Consider the following 20,751-nt stretch of genomic DNA (forward strand, 5'->3'; position numbering starts at 1 on the left):
TAGCTGGGATTATAGGCACGCGCCACCATGCCCAGCTAATGTTTTGTATTTTTAGTAGAGACGGGGTTTTACCATGTTGACCAGGATGGTCTCGATCTCTTGACCTCATGATCCACCCGCCTCGGCCTCCCACAGTGCTGGGATTACAGGCTTGAGCCACCGCGCCCGGCTACAATAAGATGTAATCTTACAATAAGGAAGCTAGAGAAAAGAAAATGGCATGGAAGGAAGAGTAAATATACTGACAGCACTGTATTTATTGATACTATGAGTTTATATTGTCTGTTTATACAAGATCGTCTGTATCTGAAATGGGTGGAGGGTGCAGGCCTCCATCTACAGTACCCAGCAAGCATTCTTGTAATGTCATGACTTTTCTCTGCTTCTTGTGAGCACTTCAGCATTGTTAGTGGTACTTCATATAGGTCCCATGGTGTTATTTGGGGTTTACGGTATTGCACTAAACCTGATGAAAAATACAAGAACTCCAAGAGATCACTCTTTATTGCCATATGCAATTTTCTGGAGAGATGAACTGCTCTCCAGGTGAAGAGGATTAGTGTCATCCAGCTATTTCAAGCCTATATTCACAACACGAGCTCACCACAATAGCAACAGGAGGTAGCTATGAAGTCACTACAGGAGTACAGTATGGACGAGTTATTTTATGCAGTTCTGACTGAATACTGCAACTCAGTCCTCTGGGTTTACTTCCTTGATAAATACATAACAACTCTCAAGTTCATTTTTTCCAGACATTATACCCAAGCACAAGGAAGTGAGGCACAAGTCTGATAATGGGGAGATGGAAATTGGGGGACTTGAGCAGAATCCTGCCCTCATATCCCACCTGCCTCTCAGAAAACTTACCCCACTTCCCACCCCAAGCAGGAAACCAGAAGACTCTTTTCTGGATCAACTAAACAGTCCCTTCGATTCCTAGAGTCTGCCAACAAAAACATCAAAAAGCTGGACCATTACAGCAAAGGTACTAGTTGTAAAAACCTCAGCTACATAGCTTCTGGTCAGTTTTTCAATGCTTCACTCTTTCACGAGAATCAACAGTTAAGGATCATCAGGCAGTTGAAAAAGGGAACATTCCAAATAGGAACAAGGGAAACAAAGCTGAAGCAAAAACCTTGGAGGAACAGAAGAAAACTCAACAACAAAACCAAAAAGCCACAATAGAGTCATCAAAGGGAAGATACTGCATCCGTGCAACAAAAACAATACCATAAACAAGAACATCAGGAAAAACCTTCAAAACCAAACACAAAACAGCAAAACAAAGGAGAGTGTGAAGACAGAGAATTCCCTAGAAAATAACGATTAAAAAAACAGACAATAGGAGAGAAAAGTATTGATTCTAGGAACAAAAAACAGATAGAGGAAACAATAATATAAAAAAATGGATCCAGAATTAAGGGACTCAGGTGCCTGGGTTACACTGCAAGAATCCAGTATAAAAGCACAGGTTCAAAAACCACAGGATAAAGCAATCTAAAAATTTCCAAAGAGGAGGGAAAAGGGCACATATAATAATCAGAAATTGAAATGATACTGGACACAGATAACACTACTGGAAGCAGAGGAACAATGCCTTCAAAAGTGGGAGGAGAGGAAAATTGTTCTCAACGTAGAATTCCCTTTCCAAACTATCCATCAAGTGAGGAGAAAGAGTTGTTCGGGACTCAATTTTACTTTGCCTTCATTCCTTCCTAGGAAGCTGTTAAAGGATGTGCTGCTCTAAAGTGAGGAAAGAAACCTGAAAAGGAGATGACAGGATCCAGGAAACAAGATGAACAGCCCAGAATGACTGTGCAAGGAAGAGCCACACAGACAGCTCTGCGGCAACTGTGGGAACTTGTGCAAAGCAGGGAGGGTGTGGGTGCTCAGCCGGGTCTCTAGGGTCCAGCTCAGTGCTTGATCCATCAAATTCATAACAAGTGAGGCCTGTAAGCAGAGCAAGTATGGAGAAATTGTTGAATGACACCAATACAGAAGGAAACAGCTGCTAAGGACAAACATGATAGCTTATACATGGTAAACAGCATACAAGGACAAGGCTGGGCTCCTCTGACCAGGATGTGTTTTAAAATGCAAAAATCAGTAGCATATTCAAAGAAAGAACACATGGAGACATGATGTAGTGGTCCCCCTTTTTTTACTCCCTAGACCAAATATGACTGCACACTTTATTCCTGGCTGGGCAGGCCCCAGTGGGAGGCCTCTGCATGACTGATGACTTCTCCAAACATTTTCAGGAATCGATTTCTCAAAATGTTTTAGAAGCCGCCTATGGTCATTACTTTCACAGAGTGTGTGCGCTAAGGGCATAAACATGGAGAAAAGTATTGATTAACAGGCTGACAGAAGCTGTCAAACAGACAGGATTTTAAACTATAGTGGTTGCTGAAAGTACCTTCTGGTTAAACTCTAAGTTTGAAAATACATGTGTTATATTCTTTTTTTGTTTTTTTTTTAGACAGGGTCTCCTGTCACCCAGGCTGGAGTGCAGTGGGGTAATCTTCGCTCACTGCAACCTCCCCCTCCCAGGTAGCTGGAAGTACAGGCACGCACCACCACACACAGCTAATTTTTAAATATTTTTTTTGTAGAGATGGGGGTTCAACCAATCTGCTTGCCTCAGCCTCCAAAGTCCTGGGATTACAGACATGAGCCACTGAGCCCAGCCATTTTCTTTTTTTAATGAAGAAATCTATTGTAAGATTAAAAGGTGTGTGAGTGGTGCACATGCACATATGTGGGTAGAGTGAGCACCTGAGAGAAAGTGGACTTAAAGCCACGTCTATGCCCAGACTGGCTGGTGGCCCCTGCCCTGTCCCAGAGGATTTGCTAAAATTTATTACATTGATTAATGTTGCTACAGTATATAAACAACTCAAAGAAGCTCCTAGCTGACAGACTGGGTGGAACACTTACCTTAGTGATTGGTACAAAAATCTAAACTGACGTCAAGGAAATAGCTCCCTTTCTGAAAGAGGCTGATGCAGGTTGGTGTAGAGGTTAGGGAAACATTTTCTTGTTACCCTCAATGTGTGGAATGGGAGAGGGACAGGCAGATATCAAATATGCTCTCTTTAGAGCTCTTTAAGAATAGGAAATGTAAAGTATAATTCAAAGCAAAAATGTCCATAAAATATTAAAGCCAGTTTAGGAAAGAAATCCATAAATCATCTGTGATTTCTGAATGGAGCAGGAAGGAACACCTAGAGAAGCCCTGACCTGACCCCCCAGGCTCTGGGGCCACGGTGCCTCCAGGTCAGCTACTTGGGAGGCTGAGGTGGGAGAATCACTTGAGTCTGGGAGGTGGAGTCTGCTGTGAGCCCAGATTGTGCCACTACACTCCAGCCTGGATGACAGAGTGAGACTCTGTCTCAGAAAAAGACAAAAAAGTATAGTCATATGACTAAATGAGTGTTTAGCAATTTTCTTGTAACAGAAATAAAACTGTTTCTCTGGAAGAAAGTTTAGAATATAACAATTTCAAGAATACAGTTGTAAGACCTTGGACAAGCTACCTGAATTGGTCGAGTCTCAAGTTTTCTCACTTATAAAATGACCGGGCTGGGCAGGGTGGCTCACGCCTGTAACCTTAGCACTTTGGGGGACTGAGGTGGGAGGAATTCAAGATGAGCATGGGTAACATAATGAAATCCTGTCTCTAAAAAGAATTTAAAAATTAGCCAGATGTGGTGGCACATGCCTGTGGTCCCAGTTACTCAGGAGGCTGAGGCTGCAATGAACTATGATCACACCACTGCACTCCAGCCTTGGTGACAGAGTGAGACCCTGTCTCAAAAACAACCCCTCAAAAAAATGACTGCATTGTACTAGACAGACGATCCATCAAGGTAAAGAATTCAGAGATCTTGTGGGATCGTGTCAGAACCAGCCACAAATCCTCTAAAGCTCTGCTCTGACGTTCTTCCACCTACCTACTCCTGATATGGCTGAAGCTGCAGCATTATCTTCATTGACTCAAACTATATTTTAAGGATTAAAGGATAATAACACATCCCTATTAACTGTTTCTATCCAATGAAAATAGATCTCCAACTCTTCTATAAAATTAGTTAAGAATATGAGATATTTTTTTTTCTGTATTTTCCTTTTGTTATTGACTGTGTTCCACTGAGTCAGAAAAGCAGAAGGTCTGTCACCCCCACCATCCCATTTTGCTGATATGGACACAAAAGCATAGGGCAGTTGAGTGATTAGTCAAGAGTCGCTGGTTGGGACTCTCTATGCTTTTCCTTACTGACTGGATTCTTCTTTTTCTGCTGGGGAAAAGGAGGCGCATCTGCTGCTCTTCCCATCTGATTCCTGAGCAAAAAGCACAGACTCCAGAACGCCCATGCTGTGCTGGTCTGGCTGCTAGTGTCCCCACACTCCCCATGGTGGGGGCCTGGTGCCCCCTCCAGAATATGAGATTGTTAACAGTTTATTTTAGTAACTCCAGGCATAACAAATATGTAATGATATTTTTGTTGTAAAGAATGTTTTGGGCCGGGCTGGTGGTTCATGCCTGTAATTCCAATACTTTGGGAGGCTCAGGGAGGTGGATCACTTGAGGTCAGGAGTTTGAGACCGGCCTCACCAACATGGTGAAACTCTGTTTCTACTAAAAATACAAAAATTAGCCGGGCGTGGTGGCATGTGCTTGTAGTCTCAGCTACTGAGGAGGCTGAGGTGGGTGAATCACTTGAACCTGGCAAGTGGAGGCTGCAGTTAGCCAAGATCACACCACTGCACTCCAGCCTGGGCAACAGAGTGAGACTCCATCTCAAAAAAAAAAAAAAAAAAAAGTGTGTGTGTATATGTGTGTATAATATATATATACATATATTATATATATATTTTTTGGAATAATACCAAATTAAAAATTTAAGATAATTGTATAATCATAAGGTATTTTCAATAATCTATAATTTGGCATATCACTTAGAAGAGTATTATAAAACAAAGAAGTACTACAGAAGAAAACACGAATCAATACAGACAGGTTAATAATCACAACAGTATCACTTGCTGTAAAGAAACCTTCTTAAGATGCACATAGTGGCACTGAAGACTTCATTTAATTTCCACTGTCCACCAAACAACCCTTAATCTTTGTTACAAAAAGTGCGTCCATATCCTTCAACTCCAGCAAAGCCACCTCCCTTCCTGTGAGATGCTTCAGGGCTCTGCGTCATTCTCCAGCAAATCTGAGAGGGGCTAATACCAAGGTCACACTATTCCCAGGAACTTCTAAGCCCAGCTGGGAATAACCATCAACTACCCATATCTAATCTTCAGTTAACAAATACCTTCCACGGTCTTCGTTAGCAAATGTCCTTCTTGTCCTCGGCAAGGAAAGCCAACATTCTCATTAGGTCCTGGTTCTTCCTGTTAACTGTTTACATGACTGTCCTTCATCACATACATAGTTCAGCCTCAGCTACAGACCATCACTACTGCAGAGCAACAATTTCCCATTCACACTCAGGCAGTGTTTCAGTTCATTACAGAGAACTGGTTTTCTTACCCTTTTGTCCTGAAAAGTGGTTCAAGGAAAATAAGCATTGTCTAAACGTTGAGACACCATAACTGCTGATAGCCAGAGTCACAAGTTTTTAAATATTCAAATTACATTCTCATATGCCTGTAGGTAGGCTTTACAGGTAATTTACTGTCCCAAGCAGGATTTTTTGAGATGAAAGAGTGGGTCTGTTAATAATTAGACCAAGACCACCAGCATAAACTGGGCCTGTCCCAGACTCTCAGGACATATGGTTACCCTACTGTCCCTATTAGGTCTTTCCTAATTAGTTTTGTGTAGGCTTTGCCAATTTTCATCTAATTAAGCTCAAGGATTAGGTTCTCTGTATTTTAAAGACTCCATTCAAAAAACTAAAACTGTCATGGAAATTAAGCTGGGACTTCAGTGGTTAAAAAAAAAAAAAAAAGAATTATATGAATGAGTCCTGAATGTTTAGTGACTAATTCTGAAACCTAAACACCTTTTAGAGAAGCCTGACTCATTTCAAAATAATTGAGAAAAAGCTGTTGATAGTAATTTAAGGCTTCTGCGTAAGTAAAGGGATGAAGCTGAAACAATAGATGTTCCAAGTGACCATTCCATAGTCTAAATAATCAGCAGAGGCTGTGGCAGGAGACCCTTATCTGCAGTCAGAAAACTATCTAAACTCCCAGTCTTCCCTTCACAAACATCTCATCTGGGGCAATCAGTTGAGTGCACCAGGTATCACCTTAAAAAAATAAAGTGGCAAACGTGGCAGCATTCTGCAGAATGAATACATGCAGAACTATCTTTAAATTAACAAAGTCCTGTGCATATGTAGCACTCAGTATTTACTGAACACTCATGTGAAGGGCGCTGTACCAGACAGTGAAAGCCCAAATGCCACGTACAAAGAAACAAGCATGAACTTAAGATAGAGCAGGCGAGTGTGGCGTTAGTCCCAGCCCAGGCCTGCCACGAAGCGGCTACCAGGGCCTCTCTCCAAAGGTGTTTCTAAAACCTAGCTCACCCAGGTACCAGGTCCAGTCCTCTGACCTCCACGCCTGTGTCCCTCTTAGCGCCCTCTCCACTCCAGTCAACATGGACCACACGCCAATATCACACAGGACGCAACATATCTCTGTGAGAACATATGATGTAAGCTCTAGTCTAGGGGATTGCCAAAAAAACAAAACAAATCAAAAATAAAAATCAAAACAAACTTACAGGGGCGAGGTGGATTTAAGCCAGAAGGGACAGAGCTGGCGGGACCAGGACATGCCACCCAGGCCCAGCGCAGCCAGATTTCAAGGGAAGCTAGAACTCCAGCTGTTCTATGTCAAGTCTAACTGAGGTGCTGGCGACTTCAGTGAAAAGAAATACAGGCTAAAATACATCTGTGAGTCAAATATGACCTACAGATTCATGTCCTACTGGGATATTTTTTCATCTACACCTGCTTTCTGTAGAATCGTATTTGACATAAAGACATTTAACACCATGTTAACTTCCAGCAGTCTTACTAAGACTTTTGAAGTCTTAAAAAAAAAAAAAACACCACTTAAAAGACTGAATGAAGCAGCACCGGGCTAGCGGAAGCTGGTGGGTGGGGGCAGGCCAGCACAGGGAGCAAAGGCACCTGCAGCCCGGCTCTGCCACTCGAGTCCTCCAAAGTAGAGCACGTGCTCTCAAAGCTCTGGGTGCCTAAGCCAGCTTTGGGTCACGCATTATATGCAGAACTGTCACTGTTTCTGTCATTTACACAGTGTTGAGTGGGGGTGGGGGTTACATGCCACAGGTGTGGACCCTATGTTTTGAGCATGACAGCTGCGAGGCTGAAGACTCCACGTTTGCCGCTTGTTCATATGAAGTCTGCAGGGACTCTCAACTTCACATCTACCTCACAAAGGCACCATTCTTAAAGTTTTCTTTCACAAAAGAGGATAAGAAAAACACTGGAGAGGCGACTGAGGGAAGGGAAGGGAGTGGGTTTGTCTTTTAGGGGAAAGGTGGGTGGGGAAGGGAAGCTAGTAAAGCTTCCATAGGGCCAAATTCCCAGGGATGCAATACGGATAGTTTTCAAAGCACAGGCCAGCAGCAAAGGCAATCCCACAGAGAAGAGATAGGCTTTTCAACCCATGGAGCTGGAACGACTGGACATCCAAATGCAGGGAGATGAAATGAGACACAGACCTTACCCTTTAGAGGATCCCAGGCCTAAATGCAAAGGGCAAAACTACAAATCTCCTACAAGAAAACAGAGGGGAAAATCTAGATGACCTTGGGTTTGGTGATGACTTTCTAGGCACGACACCAAAGACACACTCCATGTAAGAACTGATAAACTTGACTTCATTAAAAACTTCTGCTCTGCAAAAGACACTGCCAAGAAAATGAGAAGACAAGTCACAGACTGAGAGAATAGTCACAGACTTATAACACTTACCTAAAATATACAAAGAACTTCTAAACTCAAAAATACCAAAAACAGCCCAATTAAAAAGTAGCCAAAGACTTAACAAGCATGTCACCAAAGTTAAACAGATGGCCCAAAAAAGCATGTGAAAAGTCATTGTTGTCATCAGGGAAATGCAAATGGAAACCACAGTGAGATGCCACCATACACCTCTGAGAATGGCTGAGAGGAGTGACGGGACATGGAGCAAGAGGGGCTCTCCTTCACTGCAGGTGAGAATGCCAAATGGTGCAGTCACCTGTTCAGTTTTCTACCACACTAAACATACTCTTATCACAGGATCCAACAAGTGAGCTCCTTGGTATTGACCCAAAAGAGCTGAAAAATTAATGTCCAAACGAAAATCTGCATATGGGTGTTTCCAGCACTTTTTTTCATAATTGCCAAACTCGGAAGCAACCAAGATATCCTTCAGTTGGTGAATGAATAAACTTTGGCACATTCAGAAAACGGAGTACTATTCAGCATTTTTCTAAAAATGAGCTATCAAATCATGAGAAGACACAGAAGAAATTTAAATGCACATTTTAAGTAAAAGAAGCCAAACTGAAAAGGCTACTGTAGAATTCCAACTATGTAACACTGTAAAACAAAAGGCAAAACTGTGAAGACAGTAAAAAGGAGTGGCTGCCAGGGGTTGAGGGGAAGGAGGGATTTTTAGGGTAGTGAACTGTTCCGTATGATACATATATGAGAGTATTTGTTATAAACTTGTTTAAACCCACAGAATGTTCAACACCAAGAGTGACTCCTGTTGTGAACTGTGGACTTTGGGTGATGATAATGTCATTGCAGGTTCACTGATGGTTAACAAAGGTACCACTCTGGTACAAGGTATCCACACTGGGGGAGACTGCGCATGTGTAGAGGCAGCAGGCACTTGGGAAATCTCTACACATTCCATTCAGTTTTGCTGTGAATCTAAAGCTGCTTCAAAAATTTATTTTTTTAAAGCAACCTATTAGGGAAGAAAGTCCTCAAATTATCTGTTAAGTAGATTCTAGGGAGGAACTGGTAGTACTTTTTCTCTGGCTTATTTATAATAAAATCATTCATTTTCCTTCATTCATCCATCTACTCACTACTCTAAGCAAAAACAAAAACTTTACAGTAATAAATGAAATACGCTCAACTTCAGATCATTTGTGGAAAGAGGCAGGTGAATATAAATTGCAAGTAATTAATTCACAATAAGATCTTTTTTCTTTAAGACAGTATTCTAAACTAAAAAGCTCTAAAAATAAGAGAGAAATATTTTTAAGTATCTCCTATGAGATACCATACTTCTCTCTTTGCTCACTTAATTCTCACAATTTTAAACTCCGTGAGGGCAAAACTCATTTTGTTTTAGGTGCCAAGGACCAGTAATTGCCCTCTAAGTACTTGCTGAATATATGAATGAGTAGATATCATCTCTCTCATTTAGAGGTGAGGACAAAAAGATTGATCACAGATAACGTAAGTGGCTCCAGTCAATACTTAAACATCACAACAGAAGAGATGCACCACGCTACGAGAACACCCACACTCCACCCAGGGCCTTTGCCTGCTCACAAAAGACATCCCCATGCCCACCCCAACCCCTACCCCTCAGATTCCCAGACAGCGACGCAGGGGTCTAGGGGCAGACCAGCCAAGGCAAGACAGCCAACCTTCACCCCAATTCCCCTCACTCCCAACCAATATAGCAATAAGAGCCATATTGTTGCCAAGGGGACTTTCAAATACAACATCTTCAGAAATGCATCCTTCAAGGATGATCAACTAGAATTCTCAGAATTCAGAGTTCGAAATGCATCCTTGGTGGTTCCACAGAGGTTCCCTGAAGGCCTCACAGATTCTTTCCACGGCCCTAGCACATAGCAGAGCCCAGCATTAATATATTACCTTATTAAGCATTTACCCAAAGGGTAAGATGTGATAGCTGACAGTAATCATCCTACATGTATTTCCAAAATAACCTCTTTCCCTGCACAATCATTCAACTGTCCTTTTAGCCAAACACTAGGCAACATGTTTAAACTGACAGCCAGCCCTTTAACCCATCAGAGGCACCATATTTTTAAAAATGCTTATTACCACTCCTCTCCCATTGAAGTGAAATAATTTATGTGATTTAATATAATAAAATCTCTCAGAAGCTATCCCAAGGACCTAGTCTATATGCACTGATATAATCTGACGAAACAGCTCTTACTATCCACGTTTTACATTCAGGGATACTCTAGTCTGTGTGTTCAGCAACTTGCTCACGACCCACAGCCACTCCACACAGTAGAGTTCAGGCTGACTCTCAGTTATCTCTTCAGCTAAGACAACTAGAAATGCCTGCCTGGCAAGCAAGCAATAAATAAGCAATGTGTCGGACAGTGATGAGAGCTTTGGAGAACCACAAAGCTGGGGAGAGAGCGTCGAGGGCAGGGCTACAGTGTCACATCCTGGGGTCAGGGAAGGCCTCTCCAGCAGGGAAAACCTGAGGGAGACCACACAGCAGTGAGGGGGCCAGGGAAGCTTTCCAGAGGGAACCAACCCTGGAGCAGACTGAATATGCTGTGCTCCTTCAGAACACTCACTTCTTCAGCAGACACCTTCAGAACATCAACTTCCTCCCCTGGACAAGGAGCAGGCATGATGGCTGGGCCACCAGCCTGACCAGCTGCCCGGGAGCAGTGCATGCTCCTTCCTCTCCAGCTGCAGACATACTGCGTGCATGCACATGTGCATATTTTAATAGCATCATCAGCAAGAAAGTTTTAAATGCTAGAAATAACTATTCACACTTTCTGACCAAGTATGTTTATTCCCACGGAACCAAATTTGGGTTAGATAATGCCTAAGAGCAAACAGGCAAACAGAAGAGTGGGAAAGTCCTCTAGTTAGTGTGTACAGAACACCAACACTCCTGGTACCAAGGGAGATGAGCTGGGGATAGCACCATGTTCCACACCGGGAGGGTGTGCATCTTCAGGATCCTTCCTTGCCTGACAAAACCCACTCTCTTGGCTATGGAGACCACTCTGAGATCACTTCTGCTTGGTAAGCAGGTGGGGCGCCAAGTCCCAGCAACAGAGGGCACCAGCAAGGGTAGGGCCATCAGCATAGATCAAACCTCCCCCTCTACCACCTCCTTCCTCAGTGTGATTAGAGGCAGTCAGATGCCCTGGCCTTGGCCAAGCACCAGGGCAAAGTGGGATCCAAAGGCTACTAGCATCTTTTAAAGTGAAAGTGACTCAAAGGCATCAAGTAACTTTCTCTGTGCCCTCTTCATGGAGCTACGAAGCACCTTCAGCAGGAAAGCCATTACTCGTAGTAATAAAGTAATCTAAGAATGGGTAACTTTTGTTTTATTATGAACATTAACACATGCATCACCAAGTGCTACAAACCGAAAGAAAAGAATTAAAAAGTTAATTGGAGGTAAACCTGTCTCAACTAATCAAATAGTTTGACTCCTCTGTTTCTTAGCCTGTTGATATGTATGCACACATTTTACATGGGTACCTCAGCTGAGAAACATTTCAGCAGGCTAGGCAACATTTTAACATATTTCAAAATACTTCACAATTGCATTTTCAATTGTAATTTCTAAACTAATTTTAGGTCAGAATTACAAGCCACAACAGCTATCCAGCCATTAGTTTTGCCCTTATATTCCTTCTTCTCTATGTGGTATTTTGCAACATTAAATAAAGCTACATAATAAGTGCTGAATGGAAGAGGCTGTGACAGCTGCTTCTGAACACCCAGTGCAGTGACCTTCATCACTCACAACCATAGCTTCCTTCTCCTCCCAGAACAGATCTACTGCATGGTACATGATCTCCAAGTCTCCACACAAATCCATTTTTCCATCCTGCCTCTATTTCTAAGTTAAATCACAAACCCTGACTTTTTGTCTGCATGGTCTGGCTCTGGCTACTGGGCCTTCTGACCAGTTAAGTGTGACCCAAAACCTCTCCAGTAGAGTGTGAGTGAGTGAGCTGCTCCCCTTTCAGCTCTTGCTTAAGACCTGGCTTGAGCTCTGTGTGCCCAGGCCCTCTTTCCCCACCTGTAGCTGTCTGTCTGCTGAGCACAGTATCCATGCTACTGATCAATCAAGGACAATGCCACAGGAGCTGGCAGTAAAGCAAAATAGAAGACCCTAGACCCCTCAATGACTACAAGGAACAGGGTCTCCCAACATCCTGGAACAGCCATCCTGTTATTGGAAAGAGAAATTAACATCTCTCGGCTGCATCCTCTCAGGCATCTGTTGGAGTGGTTTAGCCCTCTTGTAAGCCCTAAGTTGACTACTCTATTAAACACAGGAGCCCATGAACAAACTATGATTTAAATGCCGCTTTTCAGAATCGCATCTCACAGAAAAACACATTAGTAACTTCTTTCAGAGTGGCATTTTACATATTATTTCATGTCATCACATGCCAGGCACAGGTTTTATAGGTATTGCTCCCATCTTACAGCAGGGAAAGCGTACTTTAAAAAACCAGGTAACTAGACAGGAAACAGCACCCAGTGGTACCAGGCCCCAGACAAAACCACTCAGATGTGTGATTCAGAGCAGGAGTCGGCACACTACGGCCCACCGGCCAAAATCCCCCATTAAAATTTTTACTGGACACAGTTACGCTCACTTTCGTTACTGTCTACAGCTGTCTCTGCATTACAGTGGCTGAGCTGAGTAGTTGGGAGCAAGACCCCACAGCCTGCAAAAACCCTAAAATATCTACCAGCCAGCCCTTTACATGAAGAGTCTGCTGACGCTGATCTGGAGCCTTCACCTTTATGTTGGCGCCCCACTTCCTGGAGGTAAGCCAGGTATGTGCAGACTTTGCCTAAAGAAACTGATTTCTAAGTGCAGCATCCTCCGAAGCAGTGTGCCTTCCCATCCACCACAGAGCTGTTCCCCACTCCCACTCCTGCTGCCCACATCACCAGGACTGACTGGTACCAGGCTGTGTCTTCCTGACACCAAGACACTGCAGATGCCGCGACTCACCGTCCTACCTTTTCAATTCTAACGGAACTCCTTCAAAACACATCATTTCAGATGAAACAGTTCTGATTTCACAACTTAAATACTTAAGTTTAAGTATATACTTATATACTTAAATACTTAAGTTTAAGTATATACTTATATACTTAAACTGATTGCACAACTTATATACTTAAATGACTGAACTGTACATTTAGATGTGACATGTATTTTACCAGTTAAAAATAGATTTTCTGAAAAGTAATTTCAAAAATAAATTTTCTTGTGTAAGCTCTGTAAAAAATAAACACGTTTGATTCAAGTTAGACGAAAAACCTGGAAGTGGCAGCGCTGGAGCAGGAAACACGACGCATCAGATTCTGCATGGCTTTGTGGTTATACACTGTCTACTTTGGTTTTGTGCATAAAAGGCAGTTTCAAGAAACTAAAAACAGACATAGCACGCCTCAAAATAGAACCCCCAAAGACCACGAACAGCAGAGTATGTTCATTTTATCCCACTGTCTATCCAGCATTACAGCTGCATCAGCAAGTGAAGCTCAGTGAGTCACAAAATCCCTCCGAAGCATCATTCTGAATAAGGTACGAGAAAAAGCGACTTCTTTCACACAATTCGTTTCACACAACCAATATTTTGTGAATACTCACTATATATCTGGTGCAGTGGCACAGTTATCCAGTATTCTACAGCATAAAATAAATATTTCATTCCAAATATCCCTTATCATCCAGGAACTAAGGTGACACTCTAGGTTGAATGAGGCAAAATGTTGTCACCGTATGTCGTCATTTCAGGAGCCAGGGGGTTACTTCTAGAATAACTTTTGTGATTTTCACTTTAAAGAGTATCAAGGCAAAAAATAAGAGACGACTTTATGCAAAAATGCTAGCTATAAACAAAATTATTGAGGTTTGCAGTGCCGCTGCATTTAACATGACTGGTAAACACAATGCAAGAAGACACGGGCTGGAGCCTGCTTCTCACAGGCTCTGTGTCCTGCAGCAGGTCTCCTCACTAATTTGGTCCCAGTTTGTCTCCTGCCGGGTTTAGCCCAGAAGAGACACAAAAATCTTTCCTGGGGTTACAGTGCACGGCAAAGTGATAACAGGAATAGGTTAGGAGAACTGTTCAACAGCTTTCTTAAGAACCATTAAAAGGTACACTGACAAGAACACCTGGCTGCTCCCTACCAGCCCCCGCACCCCCAGATCAGTCAGGGACCAAACTCTTGCAGATGCAGCTCACAAGTCTCTCCGATATGCGCACTCTTCTGTAGCCCACCAGCAAGCCTCTCAGCTACGATTCTCTTCATTTCTCACCTGGCTGTTGCAGAAATCTCTTATGTCTCCCCTGCCCCAGCCTCACCTTGCTCTGAACCTGTCAGGGTGGTCTTTCAATATGGAACCCTGGTCATGTTGCTTGCTGAGAATAATTCAATCCACCCCAATTGCTCTGCATAACCCCTAGGTATTCTCAGATTCCAGCCACCCCTCCTCCCCTCTCCAGGCCTGATGTTGCCAGGCTGCAGTTCTGTGGCTGAGGCAGTAGGTTCCCCTCACCATGTGTGCAAAGTTAGCCGTGCTGGGTAAATCCTGTCCACCTCTGCCTCAGCCAGGGTCTGTGGGAGCCTGTCTACTTTCTGAAACACAATATCCCACTGCCCACTGCCCTCCCAGGGCATCCCAGAGTGTGCCTATGGGTGGGGGTGGAAGGAGGGGGAAGGAGACAGAGAGAGAGAGAGAGAGAATATAACATCTGCTTTACTTTCTCTTAGAGAACAGTGATTCTCCACAAATGGGTATACTGTAGAATCATCTGAGATTGTAATGCATGTGTGGCAAAAATCCACTAGATTAAAAAAAAAAATGAATAATGAGGTTGGTGGTAAAGGAGGAGTTGCCTATTACTCCCGACCCCCAGCATTCTGTGAACATCAACATTAAGGCACCCTGGCTGGAGGAGCCACCAAGAATCCTATAGAACAAGGTGGGGACAAGTGAGCAGAAGAGAAAGGCTCACATAAGAAAGACACCTAAGAACAAGGAGGAGGCTGATGAGCAAAGGCAGCCTAACACCTCTGCCCTTTGGGGGCTAATCTGATCCATCTGATTGATTGGTGAAGCAGCAGGCAGCTGGGCAGCGGGTGGGAGGAGAGGGGACAGGAAGACCCTAAGTCGGAGGAGTTAAATCTTAGCTAGGGTTGCAGCTGTGAGTCACTGGATGGAGAGATGACAGAGGGTGGAAGTACAAGCAGCAGGAAAGAAATACAGACAGGCGTTCCCTGGCAGCTCAGGTGGCCCTGGGCTGGTAGGGGCTGCCCTTCTCTTTTCATTCAGCCGATGTATTCTTAGATCAGCATAACCAGATGGAAAGGAATGCTGTTACCTTCCACTTTTCCTGAACTGTGCTCAACAGAGAACTGGATGCTGCCTTCATGTTCTCCCAGTAGGTATCCAGGAGGGGTTAGAAGGAATCTCAGGCCAGCGGCAAGCCAGCCAGGGAAGGGCCCACTACAGCAGCTGAGGAGGACAACCCTCAGCCCTCAACACACTTCAGCTTTCAATCAGGGCTAATTTATGGGTCAGACTGCATTCCACAAGCTTTAGCAACTTCAGAAGCTGCTGATGACAAGACTGGTCCTACCCAGCTTGCCAGGGAGGAAGCGCAGACCTGCAGGAGGGGCGGTGGGATCTCAGACACAGCAGAGGCTGAAGGGGAGGAAGGAGGACATTTCTGACCCCTTGCAGTACTCACTGGTAAAGGTGGAATAAGGTGACCCTCATTTAGGATTTTTTTTTTTTAACTTTAAAAGATTAATAAATTGTAGTTTGGAAATTTAGGGATTTTGGGGGAGAGAGGTGGTTACGATTAAAAGAAAAAGAATATAAAATGAGGACTAATAAAAGGCATTATTTAATGGCAATCAAACAAGAAAAAATCAAAAATATTTTGGCATCATGAACCAGCTATAATTCGGGGAGTACATTACAGTCTTTAGGTTTTATACTGGACATAGACCTAGATTCCATATTTCTTAAAATCCATTTTGCACTGCTATAGAGAGGTCACTTGTTTCCAGGGAAAACCATTACTAGCGCTGGTTAGCATATAACAATAAAAATGTGACAACAGAATTCAGTAACAGCTATTTTCAAGTAAACAAACAAGAAAACCACAGATCAATTTTATTAATAACTGGTTACACCTGAAACCAAGCTTTAAAGTCGAAATGTACTGGGTTGCAGAAACCACAAGCCCCTGAAGCAAGAGAGTGAGGGAGCATAAAGGCAGCGTGCGCACCCACAGCGCAGCCGGTAGACCCTGTCCACAGTTCTGACAGGCCACGTACCTTCTGCCTTTGGGCTGCCCATTCCACAGGTCAAGGCCATACATCCAAGTGTACAGGAGGACAGAGGGCAAGAGACACACTAATTTCAGGACAAAGGTATCCCACAACTACAGTCATTCAAAATACTTACAGAATTCTTCTAAGAATTACCAAAAGCCCCCATATATGGCTGCTCAGTATAAAAATTACCGTCTGGTTCAGTTAAGAATATTGTCATTTGACAAACATCATTAACTCAAGTAAAAATCATCAGTGGATGCCAAAATGAGTGGCTGATGGTTAGAGGAGGAATAGGATATCTCGTGGTCTCAAAATATTTCCCTGTAAGATATTTATTAATAACAAAGGAAAAAGTAGTGATTTTACAGGGGAGAATCGTGGCAAGAGGGCGAAGTTAACACTGTCTGTGTGGATCATACCGAAATCATGTGCTCCTGATGTGAGGCATAAAGGACACATCATTTAGCCTGGGGAAATGCCAGATAAACCCAGATTGAAGGAGAAATTAACTATAAAATAACTTGTCTGTACTTTTCAATAATATCAAGGTCATGAACAGCAAAGACAAGGTAAAGGTTAAAGGACACTTAAAGAGATATGCCACATAAATGCTGCGTGTGATCTCACACTGTACCCTGGAACACCAGAAAGTTTATGTTTATTTTGTGACAAAGGACTTACTGGGACAATTGGTAGACTGTGAATAATGTCTGTAGATTATATAGCTGTGCTATATCAACGTTCATTTCCCTGATTTTGATTACTGCATTGTGTTACTGTAGGTGGATGTCCTTGTTTTTAGGACACACACAAAGGAGCATTATATCTGCAACTTCCAATGGTTGAGAAAAAAATAATGTAGGTCGGGCACAGTGGCTCACACCTGTAATCCCAGCACTTTGGGAGGCCAAGGTGGATGGATCACCTGAGATCAGGAGTTTGAGACCAGCCTGACCAATACAGTGAAACCCCATCTCCATAAAAAATACAAAAAATTAGCTGGTTGTGGTGGCGTGCGCCTGTAATCCCAGCTACTCGGGAGGCTGAGGCAGGAGAATAGCTTGTACCCGGAAGATGGAGGCTGCAATGAGTGGAGATCACGCCATTGCACTCCAGCCTGGGCAACAAGAGTGACTCCATCTAAAAAAAAAAAAAAAAAAGAAAGAAAAAAAGAAATAATGTACATTCATAGAGAAAATAATAAAGCTGATGTGGTAAATATAACAATAAAGGAATCTGGGTGTAAGACTTATAGTTTTCTATTAAATTTTTTCAAAATAAAAGTTACACCCCCCTGCAAAATTGTGGTTAAAAATAACCATCCAGCTGGGCATGGTGGCTCATGCCTGTAATCCCAGCACTTTGGGAGGCCAAGGTAGGCAGATTACTTGAGGACAGGAGTTCAAGACCAGCCTGGCCAACGTAGTGAAACCCCATTTCTACTAAAAATACGAAAAAGTAGCTAGCTCGGCATGGTGGTACACATCTATAATCCCAGCTATTTGGGAGTCTGAGGCACAAGAATTGCTTGAACCCAGGAGGTGAAGATTGCAATGAGCCGAGGTCACGCCACTGCACTCCAGCCTGGGTGACAGAGAGTGAGACTCCATCCCAAAAAAAGACCATCTGGCAGAGTTAAGAGTACTGCTACTTTGTGAACATCACAGTAATTAATTTTTCACAATACTACGTACTCCATCCACTAGTAAATCATGAAATTATGGTTAAGAGATTTCTAAACAGTTCTTTAACTACTCAGATTTTCAGGAGCAAGAAGCAATAAGCTTTTTCCTCTGTAATCTGGTTTATTAAGCTTAAAGTTCTAATACTTATCTTTTGTTTCCATTCCTTTTTTTTTTTTTAAGTAATCAACATGGCAGTACTTCATCATATGCTTGAGGTTTCCCGGACAAAAACCTGTTACTATTTCTGTCTTTTTGCTTGCTGTGCTGCGGGCATGACATCAATTTATTATAACCAATAATTTACAGTGCCTCCCAGTCACTAAATTACCACCATACACACACGATTCAGAGAAAAGAAACTAGAACCAGCATACTCTTCAGTTGTTTAAGAAAAAGCCTGGTCTTTGTATTTCCCCTTTTATATAAATAAACTAGTCATCAACCTACATACACTCCACCATCTTTCCTGGTAACTAAAGAAAACCAACAGGTCTACCAGATGTTTATGGCTACTTGTTAAAAGACACATACCCAAACCAGAAGAGTATTGTGATCACAAAACTGAGCCTGACATTTCTACTAATGACTATTAGTCTTAGCTGCCTGACAATTAAACACACAAACCCACACATGCTATTCTGTTCTAAGTGAAGAACTTTAATTTTGAAGATTGTTTACTAATTTGTTCTACCCCATGATCCTGGTATGGTAGCATTTTCTATTTCGAATTCCTATGGATAGCAATATGCTCCAACCTTACAGCAGGAGGATTCAAGGGCAACTGATTTTTGATATATGTTTCATAATGTTTGCAATACTAAATGAGAAGTTTAATTTCAAACTCCAATCTATAACTGCTATCTTTTCTCTCCCACTGGGTGAACCTTTAAGGCAAGAGGTTTGATTCAGGAAATAAAATTAAGGCACACAGGCATGGTGTGCCTCACAAGCTATGGAGTGAGACTAGACAGACAAGGGGAAACCTACCAGGTCTCGAGTCAACAGGAGAACCAATGACCAGGTATTTGTTTTTAAAGAGTCATATGATCAGCCGCATGCGGTGACTCACACCTGTAATCCCAGCACTTTGGGAGGCTGAGGCAGGCAGATCACAAGGTCAGGAGATTGAGACCATCCTGGCTAACACGGCAAAACCCCATCTCTACTAAAAATACAAAAAATTAGCTGAGTGTAATGGCAGGGGCCTGTAGTCCCAGCTACCAGGGAGGCTGGGGCAGGAGAATCGCTTGAAGCTGGGAGGCAGAGGTTGCAGTGAGCCGAGATTATGCCATTGCACTCCAGCCGGGGGGGAAAAGCAAAATTCTTTACAAAAAAAAAAAAGGGTGGGGGTAATAAAAAAAAAAAAGAGGCAGGGGTGGGGGTGGTAGCGTGGGAGGACATCACACACTATATCCCCAGGCAGGGGCAGCAGCTCTCAGTGTTGGGTTAGTCATCAACTGAGGCTCTGACGGCAGTGACATGCCAAGTGATAGATCACCACCACCGTCCGTTTTCCCATGAAAACAGTATGGAAAGATGCTTTTATGTGGGCTGACTTCATACAAATAACGCTTCAGAAAATCAATCGAACAGTCATCAAATTATTCACTGAAAGAAAGTGAACTGTGGAAGCTAGAAGAGACAGCAGTGATAGACATTAATTAATAGGCTGGAGAGAGGAAGAAATACATTTATCATCTGTGAGAAAACATGTAGGTTTGTCATTTTATTTTCCCTACACAGTGTAACGGTAGAGAGAGTGAACAAATATTCCCAGGGTTTTGGGCCACAGCCTAAAACAGTCCTCCAATAAAATACTAAATTTCTGGCCAGGCACGGTGGCTCACGCCTGTAATCCCAGCACTTTGGGAGGCCGAGGCGGGCAGATCACCTGAGGTCGGAGTTCAAGACCAGCCTGACCAACATGGAGAAACCCCCTCTCTGCTAAAAATACAAAAAAAAAGCTGAGCATGCTGGCACACACCTGTAATGCCATCTACTCGGGGGCTGAGGCAGGAGAATCACTTGAACCCGGGAGGCAGAGGTTGCAGTGAGCCGAAATCATGCCACTACACTCCAGCCTGGGCAACAAGAGCAAAACTCCGTCTCAAAAAACAAAACAAAACAAAAAAACTAAATTTCTTTTCTCATTTTTAATCTTAAAAATCCACACTAATTTGATTCCAAAAGGCCAGAGGATTAAAAAAAAAATCACACTAATTTGCATGATACTCTAGGATACCCATATTCCTCTCATTATAAAATAAGTCTCTCTCCCAAATTTCAGGTAAAATTAATGTTCTAGGAACTTATGCCATGGATTTCCATTGGCTACCCGGTACCACCCTCATGAGTCAGCACACTCCAAAATTAGTTTTATTTAAGAGAAACAAGACCAAACAAAACAAAGCCAAAAGAATACAAAACAAAACCGAAAAGAGAAAAATCCTAACTAAGATAACAGAAACAAATCTTGCCTAACACATTTCTTAGAAAGGGTCTACTCTTGACAAACGTTTTTTATATTAACACAGCACTTGCAGTCAAAAGAAAAATAAGCCACTCACTACCCAAAATGGGAATAAAAGGCTTTTCTTCTATACCTCATTTTTGGAAATAAAAAGCCTTTGGCTGAAAGCAAAGGAAAGAGTTACACCCATATAAACCTTCAGAATGGGAAGAATTAGCATCACCAAGTGCTCCTCAACTCTGCCAAA

At 42.8% G+C, this 20,751-nt stretch overlaps 1 protein-coding gene and 1 long non-coding RNA gene across 3 annotated transcripts in view; both read right to left on the bottom strand.

Annotated features, from left to right (window-relative positions):
- CHSY1 (chondroitin sulfate synthase 1) overlaps nt 1-20,751 on the bottom strand; it is a 68,640-nt gene that overhangs the window by 4,840 nt on the left and 43,049 nt on the right. The window lies entirely within an intron of this gene.
- Nucleotides 7,538-13,106, bottom strand: LOC116533216. The gene is made up of 2 exons (XR_004261154.1): nt 10,592-13,106; nt 7,538-10,561 (listed from the first exon to the last, which is right to left on the bottom strand). It is a non-coding gene; the product is annotated as an uncharacterized LOC116533216 (long non-coding RNA).

The sequence above is a fragment of the Sapajus apella genome, unplaced genomic scaffold (genome assembly GCF_009761245.1).
Source record: "Sapajus apella isolate SASKATOON/1434 unplaced genomic scaffold, GSC_monkey_1.0 scaffold80, whole genome shotgun sequence".
Taxonomy (NCBI): Eukaryota; Metazoa; Chordata; class Mammalia; order Primates; family Cebidae; genus Sapajus; species Sapajus apella.